This window comes from Euprymna scolopes, chromosome 22 (assembly GCF_053919585.1).
Source record: "Euprymna scolopes isolate OS-2025 chromosome 22, ASM5391958v1, whole genome shotgun sequence".
Lineage (NCBI taxonomy): Eukaryota > Metazoa > Mollusca > Cephalopoda > Sepiida > Sepiolidae > Euprymna > Euprymna scolopes.
The window spans coordinates 67,236,587-67,253,510 of NC_136503.1; positions in this window are offsets into that span (position 1 = coordinate 67,236,587).

A 16,924-nucleotide genomic window follows, 5' to 3' on the forward strand; every position below is an offset into this window, starting at 1 on the left:
CTTATCGACAGATTGATATATTGATAAAGAGTATAGAGGATGATGTACATGCCTCATGACAATGAAGAATTACTTTAGGCATATATTTAAAGACAGGCATTAGGAATATCTCTCTCTCTCTCTCTCTCTCTCTCTATATATATATATATATATATATATATATATATATATATATATATATGTATATATATATATAATCTACTCTGATTGACACGGCATATAATAAATATGCATGTAAAGACTCTCATCTATGACAATACAACATGCCGATTGTAATGCTATAATGTGTTGATATTGATGATTTAATATAACTTTGGCTGCTATGACCAATCGCGTCGACGATGCGGTTTAAAGCTTGGGGTTAAAAAAAGTACAGACAGAGAGAACAACAAAATTGGGATGTACCACATACACACGCGCACGCACACAAACAATGTGAAAAATTGGTTCCGAAGTGGAAGTGTAAATATAAATAAGAAATATAACCAAAGACAAAAATAAGTAAATAAATGATTAAATCGCATCCACAAATAAGGTGACGATTTTAGTGAACAAAAACAAAACAAAACAATGTATACATGATCGTTTTGGATGGCGTTGAAATACAAAAGTTTTGTGGTGGCAACCACTCATTTACATATGTGGATGATATTACACATAAATAACAAGACTCGGTTAGTCTGAGGGTGTGTTAACCAGAAGCCACCGAAGGCCGAGCCGAGAGCAGATATGTTCTCCAGCCAAGACTCTCTTACCTGACAACCATTATGTAAATATACTGTAAATATTTTTTTCCTAATACATTTCTTATTGATCTACTTTGTGTTGTTGAGTCTTCATTCGTATTGCCTTATACGTTATTTGGTTCAACCTGCAAACATAACAGTTTGCGATGAGGACGAACGTTAAATATAATAGTTTGACAAAGAAATGGAAATAACTCGCTAAAAAAAGAGTACAACACACACACACACATGTAGTGTTATTTAATGTGAGAAATTTTGTTATGATTTGTGAAATGTCAAATTGTTATTTTTGTTATTTTTGAAAATGGAATGTTTTTCCTGGTGTTGAATTTTCAAGCTCAAAAAAGGGAAATAAAACAAAATAAAAAAAAGAGACATGGGGTGTGCCCTGAAAAAAAGGAGAATATTCTCTTGTTTACCTGTTTGTAAGTATCGTCCTAAGATATTTTTTTTATGAACTTAAATGATGTTTTGTGATTTATATGTAATGCTATTTTTATTAAACCATTAGGTAATTCAATTTAATACGGTTTTTGGAGCGGGGTTTTTCGGGAGTCGCATTTGCAGAGCTTATAGTTTTGTATGTTTAAGCACATATCATTAATTTGAATTAAGAACACATTTCAGTAATGCAGGTTCATTAGATTACATACTGGTGGATCGCATATTGGGTTAAAGTAGAAGTTTAAAACGGATTGGTCTCACATAGAAAGTAATATACTTTAATTTTTCAAGGATAATTAACAGGAAACCTGGCGATTGAATTCTGCTCATAGTAAAATAGAATGAAGACTCGATTTTGTTCGTCCATTATCAACATGAGATGGTTAGTTGCGAGTACCGATAAAAAGCAGATGGTTAATGGCAAAAGCTGCCGTTATGTTATTAATCAGGAAAGTGAAACGGAAGTACAATTATAAATAAAATGCATCCGTTACATAAAAAAAAATCAAGGAAGAGTGAAAGTAAATTGAATATGTGGTCTTAAATGGGAAATTTAGGGATAATTGTTCACACACTGAAAGGAAGCTTGACCTTAGCAATATGAGTGACATTGAGTCGTATGCAATGCAATAAATATGTATTGTATTCTCAAGCATTCTAGAGGGGACATTGGAAATGATACCCGATATCTGATGCAGGGCGCTGTAATTAAATGTTTAGCTGTAAGGACGCTGTCAATACGCGACGAAAGGTAAGATAGTGGGTTCGGAAGAAAATCCTATTTTCCAACATTTAGTAAGAGGTGGTGTGACGTTTTACCGGGAATCTGTGCAGGGGTTGCTGGGGGTTCAGAACTTTAGTGTTCCAGCAAATCGCTATATTACAACTGGTATCTTGTGTAATTAAAAGCCGACCACTTAAATATGGTAATTAGAATGCTTTGTTTTTTTGGATCACCGAACGTAGCAATGTGTGAGTGATTTATGTCGATCATTGGAGTCGATGTAATAGGAACTATGAGTTTTGTTTTATTCTATAGGGGGGGGGAAGAGTCAAAAGACCCATCAGACCATATTTCATCAAATTGGGCAATGGAGCAAAACAGGTGTCTCTGACTGACAATGGTAAAATAGGTGGCTGATGGAACGACGGGAATTTATAGTAAAGTATTCACTCAAATACACTAGGAAAATGCGAAGGGAAGACCAAAAAGAAGTTCTAGATGAAATACGAATCGGTGAACGAATGACCAAAGTTGAAAAAATAAGAGTGGATAAGGAACGGTAAAAATGGCATACGTGGGAAACATTTTCAAAAGTACGAGATAACGCTGTAACAAAGTGCATATGAGCGCATGGGAAATTAGCAGCAGCAGCTAAGGATGGCTGTCTTGCGAGGAAATTAACAGCAGCGGGCGAAAATCGCATATGCAGATGAGGGATTGTGCGCGTAAAGAGGAAAGAAAAAAGACAAGAAAATGCACCACCTGCTCGGAGCAGAAGGAAAGTGCGCGTCGAAGGAAATGGACGTATAAAGTCGAGGATTAAAATGGGCCGGCTGATGAAAGAGAAACGCGTCGGGCTAAATTGACATACGACAACGAGAGACTTTCTAAATTGCGACGAAACAATTAAAACGGTAATAAAAAAAACTTTTGTTATAAATTTTAAAAATGCCGAAGTTTATTTTTTTTAATTTCTTTTGTTTGTTTGTAATAACTACGTCACAACAAAATCATTTTTTACAGGCGAATAAATATTTTATTCTATAAGGTTAACGAGAAAATTGGGGAGATCAGTTTTTTTTGTTTTTGTTTTTTTTTGCAGTTAGCGAGACATTTGATTGGTTATACATCGTTTCTTTTTTTTCCTGGGAGCTAAGAGGAGGCTACAGATATCTACCCTGCGACGACTTACAGAGCGAGAGCGTGCTGCCCCTATGGATTTTATAAAGTATCCCGTTTGGATTTCAGTGCAGACTAACTAATTCGACCTAAAGTTTCGCTAGTTACAATCATACATCGGAGGATGGTCGGCGATAACATCGGCCAAACCGATGTGGATAAAAAACGCAAGATAGGAACAAGAATCAGCAGCATTCAAATAATCTCCACAGGAAGAGAATATAAATCAAATAAAGAATATGAACGATAAAAATACGAAAAGATAAAAGATAAACAGATCTTAGTAAAAGAAAATTTACAAAGAATCATGGCAGAAAAAAAAGAGAAAAAACTTCAGACGAAGAAATAGATAAGAATTAAGGAATTGATTATGTTTTTTTTTTAAGAAATGCAAAATATAGACAAAGGTGCCAGATTGCCACGGATAGCGTTTCACCCAAGAAAATTTCACTTCAAACTAACCCGAACCGAATTATTTACCTGAACCTAAAATTTCACGTAAAGTTACTGGAATGATATGAAAAGAAATTACATAGAAAAAAGCTGTTCGCATTAGAAAAATAAGTGTCGGAGATCTTAAAATAAAAGATAAGTTCACAGATCTCGAAGAAACTTTACTTAAGGAAAGAATTGGAAACATAAAAGAAATATCTTATATAAAACGGCAGAATTAAATTAGCTGGAGAAAGGTAAATGACTTAAAGTAAGATAATTAACAAAAGCTTAGAATATTATTTCAGAATAAAACAAGAATAAAGAAAGAAATCAAAGATAATGACTGAGGAATTCTCTTTGATAATCAGACTACAAGAAAGAATCATAGCCCTGTCGGTGGGGCATTAGAATACGCCGACTGCCCCCCTGCAGAGGGTAAAGGTCCCTTAATGGGGGTCCTGGATATGACCTTAAACTATATCCAGTGGTGAGGCCCCAGCTTGTGTGCTTTGGGGAGTGTGGAGCCACCCTTTAATTACCATTGCTCCCAGGTCCACTCTGACCGGGAGTGTTAGTACCTGTTAGGATCCCAACTATGAGTTAAATAGAAACCGACGTGAAAACAACAAATATTCTATTAAAAAAAAAAAAAAAATTCAAAATCTTTGGATTCGGCATTAAATAACCCGAAAAGGGTTGATATGCCGTAAAACAAAAACAACCAACAAGAAAGAATCAGGAATAAATATTTGCTTTTTTTTTTTTACGGAAATGTCAGGACAGCAATCTTATCTGTGCGCAAAGGTCAACCTGTATTCATTGATGACTGCTGTAAAAGGAATCAACTAAATTGAACGTTTTAATATTTAATAATTTAGTTACGTCATATCAGATGGGTAAATAATATTGTTTATTAAGGTCCAAGTGTGAGACAAATTAAATTATCTAATTGCTTGATGTAAACTACAAAACATCCGTCAAAAGTTTTCACGATACAACCGACTACACAATGGTAAAATCCTCAAGTTGTAATGATCGCAGAAGGCGGGTATTCATATCTGACTCATGTAGTAATAAGGCGAAGCGTAGACGACATTTGCTTTATTATTATTATTATTGCCTTATTCCAAAAAAAGTGATCGCAAAGTAAGATAACTTTAATATAAATAATATCAGGTAACATCTCGTGTTTCATAATAATAGTAATATAATATAATAATACAATAATTATGTAATATAATAATAGTAATAACTAGCGGTATATGTGGAAATTCCACAGCAGCATCTTTCATATGTAATAATTGTTGCTGGGCGTCAAACGTGAATGACGACCGTGCGATATTACTGTAACCCTTTTGTAAAAACCTGTCAAAGTATTTATCTAAGTAATCTGGTTAATGTAGTCTCAGAATACATCTGGTTATTGCGGTTTATCTCCAATATCGTTATTATAAGGAGTCTGTGACATATTTCCATAGTATGGACGCCCGGCGCGAACGAAAACCCCACAATAACATTATACAATATTACGACAGGACAACTACTACCTTTGGTGCTTAACCAGAAGACAAAGAATGTATATCTTCGTTTCATATCCGGCCCAAAACCGAGATAATAAAAAAAAAATAATTTCTCGGTGATCGGGAGATCCTATTTATTAAAAAAGAGGATAGAAAGTCGTAACATATTACGAACATTAAATTAGCGTATCAATGCACTAATTTAATGTGCATAGTATGCCATCACCTTCCATTCCCCTTTTTAATAAATAGGATCTTCCGATCGAATAATTTTTTTTTTACACAGTGATCATCACTTATCAAGGCCCGGAAGCCACTCAGGGATAAGGGTTATTGCAAGTACATTACGTTAGTGAGGAGATTTGCTGAAGTGTTTACTAAAGTGGGCGGTTCATTAGGAATTTGTTAACATTGGACTTGAAGACATCCAAGTTGTAGTTCGGAGGGAAGCAGGCAGACGGAACAGAGTTCCACAGGCGTGCAGTTCTAAGAAAGAAGCTTTAATAATCTGAACACCGCGATATGCGTAACTTCGCACGTTGAAAGTACAAGAGTATATTTATATAAACTAGCGGTATCTGTGGAGACTCATTCATATGTAATATATTGATGTTTGCATTCTGTAGATGTTCAGTGTAAATGGAGACGCTCTGATATTATTGTAGCTCTTTTGTTAAAACTACAAGAGTATTTATCTAAGCTAGCACGAACGCTCGGCAAACTCCAATCGTAAAGTATGCTCAAATATGATAGTTTAATTGTTTCAGATTTCGCATATATTATTATAGAGTTAATGTTCTATCGATTTTGATATATATAAAGTTAGAATATGTACGGTAACGCTTTTGTATATAATAGTCTTTTTTTATCTACTATAGAGAAAATTTGACCGCAGACGTCAAATTAAATTTTTTTTTTTGACTCCTTTATATTTTTTTGGACTTAAATTCAATTAAAATGTTTGACCCATGTCCAAGTAACCTACATTTAAAATTTTAAGTGTTTAAACCCAAAATTGGGTGAAGAGTTGTAAGACTCTGTAAAAGTCAATCTGTAAACTTTGGCCTCTTACCAGCCAAAATTACGCCGAAATACTGATTAAAAGCTGATTGCATGCCTAAATATACTTTATGTAAAATTTCAAATTGACTACAGAGTTTGCTAGAGACTGCAAAATTAAAAATTTTGAACTTTGGCCCCTTGGAAGCATAATTTTCTGCAAAAAAAAAAAAAACGATTAAAAAGCTAGTCCTATGTCTGAATACACTTTATATAAAACATTTTAGAGCAAAAAATTAGCTGAGTAATTTGGTAGAGACCGCAGAGGTCAATTTTTCTTACACTGAAACCACAAATATGACACATTAACATTAATTGTTTTAGGCTCAAATTCAATTATAAAGTTAGATACCTGTCGAAGTAAGCTATATCTAAAATCTCAAGTGTTTAGACACAAAATTGCCGGAGGAGTTTGGTAAAGTTCCCAAAGGTCAAATCGTTGAACTTTGATCCCTTAACATCCAAATTCCTGGCCGAAAACCAATAAAAACGATCTTCCCAAATGTCGACACTTCTTATGTCCAATCTCGAGTCTGTATGATGAAAGTTATTTAGTAGGGAACTGTGAATTTAGTAGACAGACATTTTCACTTATATATATATATATATATATATATATATATATATATATATATATATATATATATATATATATCGATATAATATTAGCTTACATCATAAGGGTTTCCCCTTTTCATGTAAGTATAAAAATAGGGAATTGGTAAAATGTAAATATGAAATAGAATAGACGAAATTCGAACCTCGTAATTTAGGTTTAGAAATAGATTACGAGAGAGAATTAGAAAATGGAATGTAAAAAACAAACCATTGTTTAGCTTAGACATAAAATAGTTTTAAGAAAAGGATTGTGCATTTGTCAATTCTGTTATGAAATTGAATTGAGGAATGCAACTATAGGATAATTTAATAAACATGTGTTTAACATATTGGAAATATAGGTTACTGGAAATATAAAAAAAGGAAAATGTTTTGGACACGCATTTTCAGAACACGTGAAAGAAGACACATGTTTTAACATGGGTATGACGTCATGGAAAATGGGAAGTTCTCGATACAGTTAGAAACTTTAGAGTTTAAGGGAGAGTCTGAGGACGACAGATGACAGTCTGGAGTCCAGAGATGGACAGTCGAACGTCTGGAAGCGAGACGGTCACCTTTGAAACATAGAATGTAAAACTTTGAATTCCTGACTAAGAAAACCACCGACCGGTCCATCGAAATAAACGCATCATGTGTTTTTATAAACGTCGTCTTTGTGTTGTAATTCTACCAAAAAGTAAAGTGAAATTATCATTATATGTCTTATATATCCTGTGTTTAAAATGTCTTCACATACACAATGTCTCTACATCTCATATCTACAATGTGAACACTAAGACTGTCTCAACACTGTCTACTCACTCAAAGAGCTTCGACTACACTTCTTAGTATGAACATTATATATATATGAATCTCTTCATAACATGAACACAGAACGCAACATCTCTCTTAATAAGACTCTCTAAGACTCACTTTTAATAAGACCTCCTAACAACGATCAATATCAACAAGAATAATAATAATAATAATAATAATGAAACCCCTTTATAACAGCTTGAATCGAAACCGATATATAATATATATATATATATATTATATATATATATATATATAACTTGAGTTCCTTCAGTCATAATAAAAATCAGAATTTATGAAGAATTCGTGATAAACTTATTTATAAAAAATTGATTACTTCAATGCAATCAGTTATAATCGAAACCGAAACCAAAGTTTATGAAGAATCTTTGGTAAAATTATTTATGACAAGAAATAGAAGTACATAACAATTAAACGACATGAATGTAAGCGTGACACAGAATATAACACACGTTCTCGTATTAATATATAGATTCTAGGTAGATACAACTTCCGTTTTATTATTCACACTACTGCTGCAAAAAAAAAAGTAGTGAGCTCCCGCTGTCTCCTTATAAAGTTAATCACGTCAGAGATTATCCCATAACTTTAAAAAAAAAACATGGTTCGTCCAGTAATGAAGTATTGTTGCCACATTAAGAACTGGGTACCTACTACTGACTCTAAAATTCTACCCAAGAGGAATCTCAAATTTAATACGCCCCACATTGTCGACCAAACCCAAACATCTGTCTCATCGCCGCAACCTTTACTCCTTGTGCTTTATTTATAAGTATTTTAATAGAACGTGTAGTAGAACTAATAGCACATGTTCCACCACGAGGAACATTATCTGCAGAAACCTGACAAGCAGCAAACGCACACCTTTTTACTACTGCAGTTCTTAGATGTCATAATAATAATTTCTTCCAATGAACTGCGAGACTTTAGAATGTCTTACCCGATCCATAGTTCCCTGACTCTACTACCATGCATATAAAACAAACATTGTCTCTAGTTTGCGAGTGCGTTCCCTATGGAATAGGAAACTGCAGTGCCGATATTTTGTAGATTCCACACGAGGTACCAGATGTGTCTGCGAGTGTTCTCACGTGGGTTTTGTATCGAAATACTTTTGATACGTATCTAAAATCGATAATCGAAAATTATGATTAAGGAAGGATGTTAGACTCTGATTAAAATTGACACTTTTATACAACCTAACATCACAAGTACATTTAGGAAATGTTTTGACAACACAAGCGGTAAAGCCCAGTCTATGAAATTAAGTGTATAACCTTTTATAAGAGCACAATGTAACCATGACACGTGACTTTCGTACGCTTATCTTTAGTTCAACTGATTATGTAAAAATAAATTCATAACATCAACAGTTGTTAGAAAACAGCGACGTGTTCAATATAAATGTTTCTGCCTTAGATCTCGATTGAACCATGATCTTTATGATTTGTAATTTAAACTTTAATTCAAGCCATTATATGAAATGATTTTATAAAATCAGCAGTAGATTCTCTACAGTGCAATATAAACTACAATGTATTGTAGGATAAATCACTGCGTGGAGGCATGTAAAGATTTCTCAAGATACACTGCGGGAGGCGTCCCTTATTAGAGCAGACAATCAATTCGTTTTTTTTTATATATAATGGTCATTTTACCGAGTGGAGAGTAAAACACATGTCACTTCTCATTCAATCCCGGACAACGCCGGATTTCCATAATAGTAATATATATATATATATATATATATATATATACGTTGAGAAAGTGGCGCATTGAGGAAAAGATTATGTTTCAATTTTAACGCCTCTGAAACAAAACGTTTTTAGTCACCCGAGAAAAGTAGGGTGGACCTGAAAATTCACCCTTATCCGTTCGTCCGTTCCTCTGTTCGTCCGTTCGTTTGTCTGCACTCTTTTCAATAACTCCGCTTGGATTTTTTTTTTTATTCTGTACGAACAGTAAACATGATATGAGTAAAAAATAACAGAACGCGTTTTTTCGGGAAAATTTCGGTTGGTCCCCCCCCCCTCTAGGGGTACCTTTCGGGTTAAAATGGCTATAATTGACACTTTTGTGCTTGTTAAAAAAATGATACATTGGGTTTTGTTTTAGCTAAGGAACAAGTGATGAGCTTTTTGGAGAGGCGATTTTTTAAAACTTCTGCTACTAGAATAACATCTAATGTATATTGCATGTAGTTGAGGATAAGCGAAGTAAGTTCTTGAAAAATACTAGTTTTACAGACTAAAACAACAGAATCGGCACCGCTTTATTTGAATAATACGTAATAATACGTAATAATAATATTGTAGTAGAAAAAAAGATTCTCCGATCAGTCGTTACAGTTTATATATATATATATATATATATATATATATATATATATATATATATATATTCACTGCAGCATGACAGCGAGTGAAATTTCATGTGATAAAAATTGCACAATATCTAACCACACATATCGTGAGCACTTTTCCAATTCCAGTGGCAAGTATATATAATATAAGGACAACGAAAAACAATACTGATATATGCGGAGACCACATTCAGTGCCTAGTATTTCTCAAATGGTGACCTATCTTGTAGTGGGCAGGTTTATTGTCGCTTAACTTCGGTGATCTGGCGGGAATCGGTGTGTCACAGTGATTATACTCTATGTAATAATAATAATAATAATAATAATAATAATAATAATAGTAATGATAATAATAATATTAATAATAAGTTAATTAATTAGAATAATACTGTAAGAGCGAATGTATGTGATAATTAATAATAATAATAATAATAATTAATTAAAATAATATTGCTAATAATAGTGACAGAAGAAAAACTTATAACAATAACACTGATGCTAACATGTGGTTTTGTTTTTACAAATTATCCCTTAGGCTATTCGCGAAACAAATAAAAAAATAAACAAATATTTTGTCTACAATTACTGTAATTTAGAGATCTAATCACTAACAACTGTCGAGAAGTGATGAATACTTACTGGTCATTGACACGGACTGACAACCTAGGGACTGATATTTCGAATCAAGTTTGTTCCATTTTCACGTTAGGATTTTGACAACCGCCATGTAGTTTAACATGTAAGTCACCGATGCCTTTCATGAAAATGCGTCACTTTAAAGTTTCCGATGAAACGAATGCCACTGATAATCATTTGATACATTCAAAAATGAATGCTTGTCGATAAACAGTAACAAGAACAACAACAAACTAAGGGATCTCTAAGCGTGAACGTTTCATAAATGTTATTAGCTATAACACTCTTGCATAGATAACCTATACTTTAGAGACGTTCTGAGTTTCTTACTCATGAAACATCAAATGATCCTACTTTGAATGATAAATTATTCCTAACTCGGGTGTTAATCGTTCAAGTAAGTATTTAAATATTAATTTACTTTTCCGTACATCCAGTGTAACAAGAAACATCATCATCGCGCACATTAATTAGTAAGAAACGATTTACCTCCCTTTATAATAGCTTTTTATCAGGTAGAAAATCATAAAAACCATTTCCTTTTCAAAAATTTCCAAAAAGAAACATGGATATCCGTTTACAATTTAAAATTAGCTACTTTATTTTATAACTAGCATTTCAGCCCGGCGTTGCCCGGGTGTTTGGAGATATATGCTGAGCAACAAAAAAAAAAGGTCAATTTTTTAAAATTTGACTCCTATTATTACCCCTTAACATGTATTGTTTTGGGTATAAATCGAGTTATTAAGTTAGATCCATGTCCAAGGAAACTATATTTAAAATTTCAAGTGTTAAGACCCCCAATTGTGGGGGGAGTTTAGTAGATTTCTCAAAGGACAAATCGTTAAATGTTGACCCCTTAACAGACAAATTTCTGGCCGAAAACCGATCACATCGATTTTTCCAAATCTCAGTACCCTGTATATCAAATTTCGAGTCTGTAGATTTAAAATTGACAGAGTTATTGCGTAGGAAAATGTACACAGACAGACACACAGACACACAAACACACAGACACACAGACACACAGACACGTTCACTTTTATAGATATATAGATTTTTATAGAAGTAATGTTAAGAGAAGTCTAAGTTTGTTTTTTATTCGTGTTTGTTTTAATAAAAATTGCGCAGTGAATTAACATCTGTTCCTTTATAATTTCTTTTTTTTTTTTCAGAAAAAATAATAGAAAAAAATAATGTTTTGTGTGTTGGATTTTCTTGAACAAAAATCTAAATTATTTTTTTTTTTTTAGCTTTACAAAGGTTAAAAAAGAATTTGCATAAAATGTTTTTAATTCGTTGGTATTTGTTTAAGTGTATTTTTTACTGATTTCATTTTTAATATGTTTAATTCGTTGTTATTTGTTTAATTGTATTTTTTACTGATTTCATTTTTAATATGTTTAATTCGTTGTTATTTGTTTAATTGTATTTTTATTGATTTCATTTTTAATATGTTTAATTCGTTGTTATTTGTTTAATTGTATTTTTTACTGATTTCATTTTTAATAGGTTTCATTCGTTGTTATTTGTTTAATTGTATTTTTTACTGATTTCATTTTTAATATGTTTAATTCGTTGTTATTTGTTTAATTGTATTTTTATTGATTTCATTTTAAATATGTTTAATTCGTTGTTATTTGTTTAATTGTATTTTTTACTGATTTCATTTTTAATATGTTTAATTCGTTGTTATTTGTTTAATTGTATTTTTTACTGATTTCATTTTTAATAGGTTTAATTCGTTGTTATTTGTTTAATTGTATTTTTTACTGATTTCATTTTTAATATGTTTAATTCGTTGTTATTTGTTTAATTGTATTTTTTACTGATTTCATTTTTAATATGTTTAATTCGTTGTTATTTGTTTAATTGTATTTTTTACTGATTTCATTTTTAATAGGTTTAATTCGTTGTTATTTGTTTAATTGTATTTTTTACTGATTTCATTTTTAATATGTTTAATTCGTTGTTATTTGTTTAATTGTATTTTTTACTGATTTCATTTTTAATATGTTTAATTCGTTGTTATTTGTTTAATTGTATTTTTATTGATTTCATTTTTAATATGTTTAATTCGTTGTTATTTGTTTAATTGTATTTTTTACTGATTTCATTTTTAATAGGTTTAATTCGTTGTTATTTGTTTAATTGTATTTTTATTGATTTCATTTTTAATATGTTTAATTCGTTGTAATTTGTTTAATTGTATTTTTATTGATTTCATTTTTAATATGTTTAATTCGTTGTTATTTGTTTAATTGTATTTTTTACTGATTTCATTTTTAATATGTTTAATTCGTTGTTATTTGTTTAATTGTATTTTTTACTGATTTCATTTTTAATATGTTTAATTCGTTGTTATTTGTTTAATTGTATTTTTATTGATTTCATTTTTAATATGTTTAATTCGTTGTTATTTGTTTAATTGTATTTTTTACTGATTTCATTTTTAATATGTTTAATTCGTTGTTATTTGTTGAATTGTATTTTTTACTGATTTCATTTTTAATATGTTTAATTCGTTGTTATTTGTTTAATTGTATTTTTATTGATTTCATTTTTAATATGTTTAATTCGTTGTTATTTGTTTAATTGTATTTTTTACTGATTTCATTTTTAATATGTTTAATTCGTTGTTATTTGTTTAATTGTATTTTTTACTGATTTCATTTTTAATATGTTTAATTCGTTGTTATTTGTTTAATTGTATTTTTATTGATTTCATTTTTAATATGTTTAATTCGTTGTTATTTGTTTAATTGTATTTTTATTGATTTCATTTTTAATATGTTTAATTCGTTGTTATTTGTTTAATTGTATTTTTTACTGATTTCATTTTTAATATGTTTAATTCGTTGTTATTTGTTTAATTGTATTTTTTACTGATTTCATTTTTAATATGTTTAATTCGTTGTTATTTGTTTAATTGTATTTTTATTGATTTCATTTTTAATATGTTTAATTCGTTGTTATTTGTTTAATTGTATTTTTTACTGATTTCATTTTTAATATGTTTAATTCGTTGTTATTAGTTTAATTGTATTTTTTACTGATTTCATTTTTAATATGTTTAATTCGTTGTTATTTGTTTAATTGTATTTTTATTGATTTCATTTTTAATATGTTTAATTCGTTGTTATTTGTTTAATTGTATTTTTTACTGATTTCATTTTTAATAGGTTTAATTCGTTGTTATTTGTTGAATTGTATTTTTTACTGATTTCATTTTTAATATGTTTAATTCGTTGTTATTTGTTTAATTGTATTTTTTACTGATTTCATTTTTAATATGTTTAATTCGTTGTTATTTGTTGAATTGTATTTTTTACTGATTTCATTTTTAATATGTTTAATTCGTTGTTATTTGTTTAATTGTATTTTTTACTGATTTCATTTTTAATATGTTTAATTCGTTGTTATTTGTTTAATTGTATTTTTTACTGATTTCATTTTTAATATGTTTCATTCGTTGTTATTTGTTTAATTGTATTTTTTACTGATTTCATTTTTAATATGTTTAATTCGTTGTTATTTGTTTAATTGTATTTTTTACTGATTTCATTTTTAATATGTTTAATTCGTTGTTATTTGTTTAATTGTATTTTTTACTGATTTCATTTTTAATATGTTTAATTCGTTGTTATTTGTTGAATTGTATTTTTTACTGATTTCATTTTTAATATGTTTAATTCGTTGTTATTTGTTTAATTGTATTTTTTACTGATTTCATTTTTAATATGTTTAATTCGTTGTTATTTGTTGAATTGTATTTTTTACTGATTTCATTTTTAATATGTTTAATTCGTTGGTATTTGTTTAATTGTATTTTTTACTGATTTCATTTTTAATATGTTTAATTCGTTGTTATTTGTTTAATTGTATTTTTTACTGATTTCATTTTTAATATGTTTAATTCGTTGTTATTTGTTGAATTGTATTTTTTACTGATTTCATTTTTAATATGTTTAATTCGTTGTTATTTGTTTAATTGTATTTTTTACTGATTTCATTTTTAATATGTTTAATTCGTTGTTATTAGTTTAATTGTATTTTTTACTGATTTCATTTTTAATATGTTTAATTCGTTGTTATTTGTTTAATTGTATTTTTATTGATTTCATTTTTAATATGTTTAATTCGTTGTTATTTGTTTAATTGTATTTTTTACTGATTTCATTTTTAATAGGTTTAATTCGTTGTTATTTGTTGAATTGTATTTTTTACTGATTTCATTTTTAATATGTTTAATTCGTTGTTATTTGTTTAATTGTATTTTTTACTGATTTCATTTTTAATATGTTTCATTCGTTGTTATTTGTTGAATTGTATTTTTTACTGATTTCATTTTTAATATGTTTCATTCGTTGTTATTTGTTTAATTGTATTTTTTACTGATTTCATTTTTAATATGTTTAATTCGTTGTTATTTGTTTAATTGTATTTTTTACTGATTTCATTTTTAATATGTTTAATTCGTTGTTATTTGTTTAATTGTATTTTTTACTGATTTCATTTTTAATATGTTTAATTCGTTGTTATTTGTTTAATTGTATTTTTTACTGATTTCATTTTTAATATGTTTAATTCGTTGTTATTTGTTTAATTGTATTTTTTACTGATTTCATTTTTAATATGTTTAATTCGTTGTTATTTGTTGAATTGTATTTTTTACTGATTTCATTTTTAATATGTTTAATTCGTTGTTATTTGTTTAATTGTATTTTTTACTGATTTCATTTTTAATATGTTTAATTCGTTGTTATTTGTTGAATTGTATTTTTTACTGATTTCATTTTTAATATGTTTAATTCGTTGGTATTTGTTTAATTGTATTTTTTACTGATTTCATTTTTAATATGTTTAATTCGTTGTTATTTGTTTAATTGTATTTTTTACTGATTTCATTTTTAATATGTTTAATTCGTTGTTATTTGTTGAATTGTATTTTTTACTGATTTCATTTTTAATATGTTTAATTCGTTGTTATTTGTTTAATTGTATTTTTTACTGATTTCATTTTTAATATGTTTAATTCGTTGTTATTTGTTTAATTGTATTTTTTACTGATTTCATTTTTAATATGTTTCATTCGTTGTTATTTGTTTAATTGTATTTTTTACTGATTTCATTTTTAATATGTTTCATTCGTTGTTATTTGTTTAATTGTATTTTTTACTGATTTCATTTTTAATATGTTTAATTCGTTGTTATTTGTTTAATTGTATTTTTTACTGATTTCATTTTTAATATGTTTAATTCGTTGTTATTTGTTTAATTGTATTTTTTACTGATTTCATTTTTAATATGTTTAATTCGTTGTTATTTGTTTAATTGTATTTTTTACTGATTTCATTTTTAATATGTTTCATTCGTTGTTATTTGTTTAATTGTATTTTTTACTGATTTCATTTTTAATATGTTTAATTCGTTGTTATTTGTTTAATTGTATTTTTTACTGATTTCATTTTTAATATGTTTAATTCGTTGTTATTTGTTTAATTGTATTTTTTACTGATTTCATTTTTAATATGTTTAATTCGTTGTTATTTGTTGAATTGTATTTTTTACTGATTTCATTTTTAATATGTTTAATTCGTTGTTATTTGTTGAATTGTATTTTTATTGATTTCATTTTTAATGTTTTAAAAAAAATTAACTACTGTGGGATTTTCCCGGTTTTGCTAATATAATCATACCGTAGTACCTTTAGCGGCATAATCGGTATAATCACGGCATTATCGCGGCATATACGGCACACTCGTGTTGACACGCCGTCAGATCACATGAGATAAGCAACGTTGAGCCTGGTTGGTGGCAGATGGGTGACCATTTGGATGTTCTAGGCGCCGTATGTGCTTTCCGCTTATCTCGGTATTTGTTTCCCGTCATACTGTACATTAGGACAGGTCGATTTTGAAACCCCGGTGAGGCAATGGTGATGATAGTTGGGGTTTGGCATAGAAAAGACCTACACGAAATAGTTTTCTCAAAATCGTTATCTTTGCTTGAGGAAATGACTTTAAAAGTGGAAAAATGTAAGTGATTACACTTTTTTCGATTAATTGTTAAGAACGTCCCGTAATCAAAACAATCCGTACTATTAAGAAAATGGAATCGTTATTTAGAATATGGTTTAAACTACATTTTTAAATAAAATGAGTGATGATAATGAATTAATAAAATACATATTAAGTGTAAAAGCAAACTCATGTTTTTTGAATAATAACGACCAAAGTTCGCTTTTTTTATTTCAGGAAGTTTTTTGGGATGGAAACATTTTAGATTTCACAGTCGCAAAACACGCTCGTTATTGATATTGAAGATTAAAGTGTGTTTATTATTTAATTTGAACACATTTCGATTTAGGCTTAATTATTTC